Source organism: Physeter macrocephalus, chromosome 14, assembly GCF_002837175.3.
Source record: "Physeter macrocephalus isolate SW-GA chromosome 14, ASM283717v5, whole genome shotgun sequence".
Classification (NCBI taxonomy): Eukaryota; Metazoa; Chordata; class Mammalia; order Artiodactyla; family Physeteridae; genus Physeter; species Physeter macrocephalus.
The window spans coordinates 75,005,098-75,014,120 of NC_041227.1; positions in this window are offsets into that span (position 1 = coordinate 75,005,098).

Sequence of the window (9,023 nt, forward strand, 5' to 3'; positions counted from 1 at the left end):
TAAACTGTGATCTCTGTAGAAAATTAATTAGGTACAAACAAAAAGCAATGTTCCTCAGTACAAATTGGTGAATTTTGTTTCTAAAGGTGAAGAAGGTGGGACTTCCCTGGTGGCACTTCCCTGGTGGCACAGTGGTTAAGAATCCGCCTGCCAATGCAGGGGACATGGGTTTGATCCCTGGTCCGGGAAGATCCCACATGTTGCCGAGCAACTAAGCCCATGCGCCACAACTACTGAGCCCACATGCTGCAACTACTGAAGCCCACACACCTAGAGCCGGTGCTCCGCAGCAAGAGAAGCCACCGCAATGAGAAACCTGTGCACCACAACGAAGAGTAGCCCCCGCTCGCTGCAACTAGAGAAAAGCTTGCGCGCAGCAGCAAAAGACCCAACGCGGCCAAAAAAAAAAAAAAAAATGGTGGAGAAGGTACCAAACCTCTAGGCATTACTCAGCTGTGCTTCCTGTAGCCTAACAGGGTAAAGTCCTCCTGTTGGGCCTCTGATGATAGGGCTGCCGCAATGTGCCGGACGTCTCCCCTTTTCCCTCCCGCGCCTACCCTGTGTGCTTGTCACCCCTGCCCTTACCCGGGGGTTGATGGACTATTGCCCCGTGGGGCTCAGACCATGGGAGCGGCAGTAGGGTCCTGATCAGAGGGAGGGAGGACAGTGAGGTCGTCGACGGGGTGTCTCCTGGCCCTCCTGGCTGTGGCCCCCCGGGTGTGGTCAGGTTCACTGCGGGCTGGTCACCTTCCTTGTGGACCATAGGCTTGTCCCTACCAGTCATGGGTCCCTGGCCCAAGCACAACCAGAGGCCCACATGCCTTATGTCAAAATATTTGAGTCTGCTCATAATCTGCTTCGTGAGACATGCGCTCTATCTCTGCCTTTCGAAGTAGATCATCTTAATACAAAACTGAGAAATATGTCTTTGTACCAGTGAAAGTTAGCAAAACAGAAACAACTGTATTTAATTATTATTGCATGAGCCTGCAGTTTCTGTTAATGCGTTGGTGATATTTGCGAGACTTTTAAAGACATACGGAATTCTTAAATTAGTACATATTTATTTTGTGAAATTTATTTTTTTCCTTCTCCCAGTAAAATCACTAAGTATGTTGTTACAATCAATACTTCACATAATTTGTTTTCCATTGACAGTAATGCCAAATTAGACCACATTTCTTGAATCATTGTCGTTCGGAGGTGGTTTTGTTTTATTCATTTAGGTTTGGAGAAACTTCTCTCTGTTGTGGCAGCCCCAACTAGGATCATCAATCCTTTTCTTAAAGGAACAGTTAGATTGGGAAATGTCACACATTTTATGCGACATGTGCACGTGGTGCGGTGTGGTCACATATCAGAAGTTATTACTGCAGAAAATATTACAAAATGTTTTTATTTCATGATCTAAATTATCAACTATGCCATGATTTTAATCACTTTTTTTTTTTTTTTGCGTTACGTGGGCCTCTCACTGCCGTGGCCTCTCCGGCTGCGGCGCACAGGCTCCGGACGCGCAGGCTCAGCGGCCATGGCTCACGGGCCCAGCCGCTCCACGGCATGTGGGGTCTTCCCGGACCGGGGCACGAACCCGTGTCCCCTGCATCGGCAGGCGGATTACTCAGCTGTGCTTCCTGTAGCCTAACAGGGTAAAGTCCTCCTGTTGGGCCTCTGATGATAGGGCTGCCGCAATGTGCCGGACGTCTCCCCTTTTCCCTCCCGCGCCTACCCTGTGTGCTTGTCACCCCTGCCCTTACCCGGGGGTTGATGGACTATTGCCCCGTGGGGCTCAGACCATGGGAGCGGCAGTAGGGTCCTGATCAGAGGGAGGGAGGACAGTGAGGTCGTCGACGGGGTGTCTCCTGGCCCTCCTGGCTGTGGCCCCCCGGGTGTGGTCAGGTTCACTGCGGGCTGGTCACCTTCCTTGTGGACCATAGGCTTGTCCCTACCAGTCATGGGTCCCTGGCCCAAGCACAACCAGAGGCCCACATGCCTTATGTCAAAATATTTGAGTCTGCTCATAATCTGCTTCGTGAGACATGCGCTCTATCTCTGCCTTTCGAAGTAGATCATCTTAATACAAAACTGAGAAATATGTCTTTGTACCAGTGAAAGTTAGCAAAACAGAAACAACTGTATTTAATTATTATTGCATGAGCCTGCAGTTTCTGTTAATGCGTTGGTGATATTTGCGAGACTTTTAAAGACATACGGAATTCTTAAATTAGTACATATTTATTTTGTGAAATTTATTTTTTTCCTTCTCCCAGTAAAATCACTAAGTATGTTGTTACAATCAATACTTCACATAATTTGTTTTCCATTGACAGTAATGCCAAATTAGACCACATTTCTTGAATCATTGTCGTTCGGAGGTGGTTTTGTTTTATTCATTTAGGTTTGGAGAAACTTCTCTCTGTTGTGGCAGCCCCAACTAGGATCATCAATCCTTTTCTTAAAGGAACAGTTAGATTGGGAAATGTCACACATTTTATGCGACATGTGCACGTGGTGCGGTGTGGTCACATATCAGAAGTTATTACTGCAGAAAATATTACAAAATGTTTTTATTTCATGATCTAAATTATCAACTATGCCATGATTTTAATCACTTTTTTTTTTTTTTTGCGTTACGTGGGCCTCTCACTGCCGTGGCCTCTCCGGCTGCGGCGCACAGGCTCCGGACGCGCAGGCTCAGCGGCCATGGCTCACGGGCCCAGCCGCTCCACGGCATGTGGGGTCTTCCCGGACCGGGGCACGAACCCGTGTCCCCTGCATCGGCAGGCGGACTCTCAACCACTGCGCCACCAGGGAAGCCCCCTAAATTCTGGTTTTGGTATAATAAAGTCTTTAAACTTAAAATAGGGTTGTGAGTTTTAATAGATCTCCTTTTCAATTTTTCAATATTTTTTCCAACTCTTTAGTATTCTGTTAAAAATTATCCATTAAAAATACATGAAAGCATGTACATAGGGGCCCACACCTCTGTGTGTCTGGTAGGAAAGGTATCTAGATCTTGAGGAACACATAAGAGTCTCTGCCAAATCCCCACACTTTATTCTCATCCTTTACTTATTTTATTTTTCATCTTCCTTCTTTAATAATGAGTGCCTTTAAGCAGGACACTTTCCTCTGCATACATGCTCATTGTGTCCAAGGTTTTGGTGATGTGTTTTCCTTCTTTTTGCTTCCTAAGGGGTTTGTTATTTCTCTTTTAATTTCTTTTTGATCCAAGAGTTATTTAAGAGGGCATCTCTTCATTTCCCAGTATATGTAGTTAAGATTTTTTGGTCCCATTAAAAGAAATCAGCCTTATTGAGCTATGAGTCACATACCGTGTGGTTCACTCATTTGTTTTTTATTTATTTCAAAAAAATTTTTGTCATTCAACAAGTGTGCCTGCTGTCTTTATTTTTTTAATTAATTTTTATTGGAGTATAGTTGATTTACAATGTTGTGTTAGTTTCTGCTGTACAGCAAAGTGAATCAGTTATACATATACATATATCCACTCTTTTTAGATTCTATTCCCATATAGACCATTACAAAGTATTGAGTAGAGTTCCCTGTGTAGTAGGTCTTTATTAGTTAGCTATTTTATATATAGTAGTGTCAGTTCTCTCACTTCAAGTGTATAATTCTATGGTTTTGGTATACATTATTAATTTTTAAAACTTATGGTAAAATATACATAACATAAAATTTTCTATTTTAGCCTTGTTTTTTAGTGGAATTACTTACACTCACAATGTTGTACAACCATCACCACTATCTATTTACAAAACTTTTCCATTACCCCAGACAAAAACTTCTTTCTTTTGCATGTAGATATCCAATTCTCCCAGCGCCATTTACTGAAGGAAACTTGTGTAGTTTTTTAGTGGTTGCTCTAGGGCTTATAATATATGTACTTAATTTTTCAGTTCAGTTAAAATTAATATTTTACCACTTCAAGTGACATGAAGAAAACTTACAACCATAGAGTTCTCTTTACCCTTCACTTTATGCTGTAATTATCATGTGTATTAAACTTATAATCATGGAAACTCTCATCAGTAATGTTATAATTTTTGCTTTTGATAGTCATATATATTTTAAAGAATTTAAGAGGAGAAAATAACCTCTTCTATTCACCTGGATAATTACCATTTCTGTTGCTCATCCTGCATCCCTGAAGTTCCAAGTTTCCCTGTGGTATCGTTTCTCTTCCCTGTGAAGAACTTCCTTTAGAATCTCTTTTAGAGCAGGTTTGCCGGCCGTGAGTCCATTCAGTTTTCCTTCATTTGAGAATATCTGTTTCGTCTTCATAACTGAAGGATGTTTTTGCTGGATGTAGAATCTGTGTTGACAGCGCTTTTCGTTCAGCACTTTAAACATGTAGTTCTGCTGTCTTCTTGTCCTCCAGGCTTTCTGATGAGAAATCTGCATTTGTTTGAATTGTCCCCTGTGTGTAATGCTTTGTGATTCTCTGGCAGCTCTCAAGATTTCTCTCTTTATCTTTAGTTTTCAGTGGTTTGATTATGATGCGTCTGGAGACGGTTTTGAGTTTATCTTGTCTGGAGTTCACTGAGCTTCTTAAATCTTTAAATTGATCTCTTTCAAGCATTTGAGAAGTTTGCAGCCATTGTTTGTTCAAATATTGTTTTCTGCATTGATCTCTATCTCCTCTTCTTCCAGAATTCCGATGACACATACGTTAGACCTTTTTATTTTGTCCCCTGGGTCTCTAAGGCACTTTTCTTTTTTTTCTTTTTTTTTTTTTTTCATCGGCAGGCAGACTCACAGCCACTGCGCCACCAGGGAAGCCCTCACCATTCCCTTTTGCACCTCAGACCTTACTTCTTTCTGTTACTTTTATTTTGTCTGGAAATGTGTTTATTTTGCTAGTGTTCTTGAAAATAATTTATCAGTGTAAGTAATTCTAGGTTGACTTTTTTTTCTTAACAGTTTAGAGATAACACTGCACTGTCTTTTGGGTTCCAGTGAGGAGGTAGCTGGCTCATTCTGTAGATACTGATTTTTCATTTTGCCTGCTATTAACATCTCCCCTTTGTCTTTGGTATTTTACAGTTAGACTAGAATGTTTATAGTTGTGGACTTCTTTTTATTTCTTATGCTTGCTTGGTGAATTTATTGGGTTTCCTGAAAATTCACTGTCTTGTCAAATAGTGCTTATTTCCTATTTTCTCTAATCTCTCTTTCTGAAGTCATATTATTAGACACAGCAGAATTTAAAAAAAATTTTATTGGGGTATAGTTGATTTACAATGTTGTGTTAGTTTCAGGTGTACAGGAAAGTGAATCAGTTATACATATACATATAGCCACTCTCCTTTAGATTCTTTTCCCATATAGGCCATTACAGAGTACTGAATAGTGTTCCCTGTGCTATAGAGTAGACACATCAGATTTTTTTACTCTTTTATGTTTGACTTTTTTTTCCTTCATATTTTCCCTCCCTGTGCATCCATGCTGCATTCTGACAATGTCTTTGGACCTATCTTAAGCCAACCCACAAATTTTATCTCCAGCTGTATTTAATTTGCTGTTTAATGTACCCATTTACTCTTTTATTTCAATTTTTATGTTTTACATTTGTAGAGTTTCTATTTGTGTTTTTTCCCCCCAAATCTGCCCGGTCAGTTTTACATTCTCTTGTTTCATCATACTTCCAATATCTTCTTTTATTTCTTTAAACCTATTGATTTATGAACGATGCCATCTAATACTAATATCAGCAGTCTTTGAAGACCTAACTTTGCAGTTGTTTCTGTAGTTCTTTTGCTCCTGATCACTTGTTTTGTTGTGTTTGATGGTTTTAAAATTGATATTTCATCTTACTTGGAACTTAATCTGTGGGAATTCTTTGAGGCCTAGGTGTAAGTGCCTTCCTCCAGAGGGGATCTGTGTTTACATCTGCTGGGTGCAGGTATACTACCTATCGAGGGTCACTTTAAATGAAAATTTCAGCTTTGTATTTTTTAAGGCTCACAGGTATTGTGAATTCTGGCCTAAACCCTCGAGGGTGTGCGTGAAGGTTAGGGACGCTCTGGAAGATATTTTTCATGCTTTTCTCTAAAGCTATGGCTGAAGAATCAATCTCCACTACCTCCCCCTTCATGGCAGTTCTTTTTCTTCTGGCTCACTTTCTGAGGGTCAGTGATTTAGGGGTCCTGGCTTTATGCGGAGGTCTCGTCTGATCTCCATCCTGCTCTGGCCCGGGCTTTGTCTCTTGTCACCAGAGATCTGGAGGCTGGTTAAAGCCCAGGCTTTACCTTTGGGCCCCTGGGGACTGGATGATTGATGCAGGGTATCTTCCAGGATACATTCATTTGCAACTTGCTTCTTATTCTTGCGATATTGTGATTGATAAGAAATATATATATTTGGTGATTCGGATGACCAAAACATATTTCTCATATATATGTGGTTTTCCTCCACAGTTGCTGACTCACAGCTCCCAAAACGCTTGGAAATTCCTGAGCCATAAGAGCAATAGGAGCATCTTTTGTTATAATATTTGGTCTCTTATCCTCAGTTCTTGAAATTGCTTCAGAGCCATGAAGGTGAAATGGGCATCTTGTTATTCATAACAAGATGCCCTTTTCACCACAGCTGGGTTTATATTAATGAGGTGACTTTTAGAAAGCACCACAGGATGGGGGCTGGTTGCCAGGGGAACGAACCATGACCTCACCCCCTGATTTCTGTGGCGAGCAGAGGGGTTGGAGGTTGAATTAATCACCAATAACCAAAATTCAATCAATCATACCTATGTAATGAATGCTCCATAAAACCCCAAAAGGATGGGGTTTGTAGGGCTTCTGGGTTGGTGAACATGTGGAGGTGGACGGGAGAGTGCTCCAAGAGAGCATGGGAGATACCTGCCCTTTCCCCTACCTTGCCCTAGCATCTTCTCTGTCTGGCCATTCCCGAGTTATATATCCTTTTGTAATAAACTGGTGATCTAGGAAGCAAAAATGTTTCTCTGAGTTCTGTGAGCCGATCTAGCAAATTAATCAAACCTGAGGATGTTGGCGCCTCTGAGCTATAGCTGATGGGTCAGGAGCCCAGGTGACAACCTGAACTTGTGATTGGCGTCTGAAGTGGTGGTATGGTGAGAGGAGTAGTCTTGCAGGACTGAGCCCTTACCCTGTGGAACCTGACCCTGTCTCAAAGTAGATAGTGTCAGAATTGAGTTATTCTCAGCTGGTGTCTGAGCATTGCTTGGTGTGTGGGGGAAACCCTCACATCACACTCATTGGGGTCAGAACCGTTTTTCACTTTACACCATGATTTTGAGAGGTTTATCCAGTGTTGATGGGTGAACTGGAGTTCATTCATTTTAAATGCTGTTAAATATTTCAGTGTGAATATTTACCATGATCCACTTATTCATTCTCCTATTGATGGACATTTACGTTATTCTCAGTCTTTGACTATTGTAAATAATGCTGTAATAAACATTTTTTTCCATGTTTCTTTGGGTACGTGTGCAAGAGTATCTCTAGTGTATATACCTAAAAGTGGAATTTCTGGGTCACAGAGTAGGTGCAATTTGAAATTTTGGAGATTATATTTAATTGTTCTCCGCGCAGGACCAAGACACGCTCCCGCCACTGTTCACTTTGCCTCCAGCATTTAAATTTTTACCAATCTGATGTGTGTGAAAATGACTATTTTCATTGACGTGTCCTTGATTGCTAGAGAGAAGAGCATGTCTCATGTTTCGCCCATTTTGGTTTTCTCTTCTGTGAACTGCCTCTTTGTATTTATCTTGTGAATATTGGAAACCACAGGTAATCATTAGTTAGATCCATTACACCTGTAACCTGCGCTCACTGATCAAGCTCACTTTAACTGTTGCTGCAGAAGGTTTGCATGTCTTCCAAGCTTCCGTGCAGCCTAAATAATAAAGATATTTGCCCAAGTTGTTTTTTTAGTAACTTGGAGTCAGCTGTGTCCAGTTCGAGCTTGAGCCAGATGAGACTAAGACTACTGACCCTCCAACTGGGCATGCGTGAGTGTGCACTCAGGGACCTTTAGATGCCAGAGGGCCCAAAACTCCACCATCAGAGCATGGTAACACCATCATTTTCTGAACATGTGTCCCATGAAGAAGCCACAGCTTAGTTGCACCTGTGCAGAAGGACAATTGCCTCACTTTTTCTTTTCTCCGATCACCTTATCACCTTTCCCCGTGCCCTCCATGCCTCAGCTTTATCCCATCAATATCCTGTGCCCCTCCCCTTACGCGGGCCTCTCAGTGCTGCGGCCTCTCCCGTTGCGGAGCACAGGCCCCGGACGCGCAGGCCCAGCGGCCATGGCTCACGGGCCCAGCCGCTCCGCGGCATGTGGGACCCTCCCGGACCGGGGCACGAACCCGTGTCCCCTGCATCGGCAGGCGGACTCTCAACCACTGTGCCACCAGGGAAGCCCCCGGGAGACAGATCTGAGATCCATTCTCCCCTCTCCTGGCTTGGCCGCCTCGTGAATACAGTTTTTCTCTGCTGCATACTTCGGCGTCTCAGTGTTTGGCCTGTTGCCTGTCCAGCGAATGAACCAGGTTTGGTAACATAGTTTCCTATTTCTAAATTGGTTTGCCATTCATTAGATATTTGAAATTCGAATTCTTTGTCAATCATATATGTTACAAACGTGCTCTTTCTGTCAGTGGCTTATTTCCCTTTACTTTTGAACTATAGAAATTTAAATCTGACCTCAGATTCATCAAACGCTTTGTGTTTTATTAAGAAATCCTGTCCTACTTTAAAAAAAAATATTTATTTATTTTATTTATTATTTTTGGCTGCGTTGGGTCTTCATTGCTGCACGCGGGCTTTCTCTAGTTGCCGCGAGCGGGGGCTACTCTTTGTTGCGGAGCGCGGCCTCCAGGCACGCGGGCTTCCGTAGTTGTGGCTCGCGGGCTCTAGAGCGCAGGCTCAGTAGTTGCGGCGCACGGGTTTAGTTGCTCCGTGGCATGTGGGATCTTCCCGGACCAGGGCTCGAACCCGTGTCCCCTG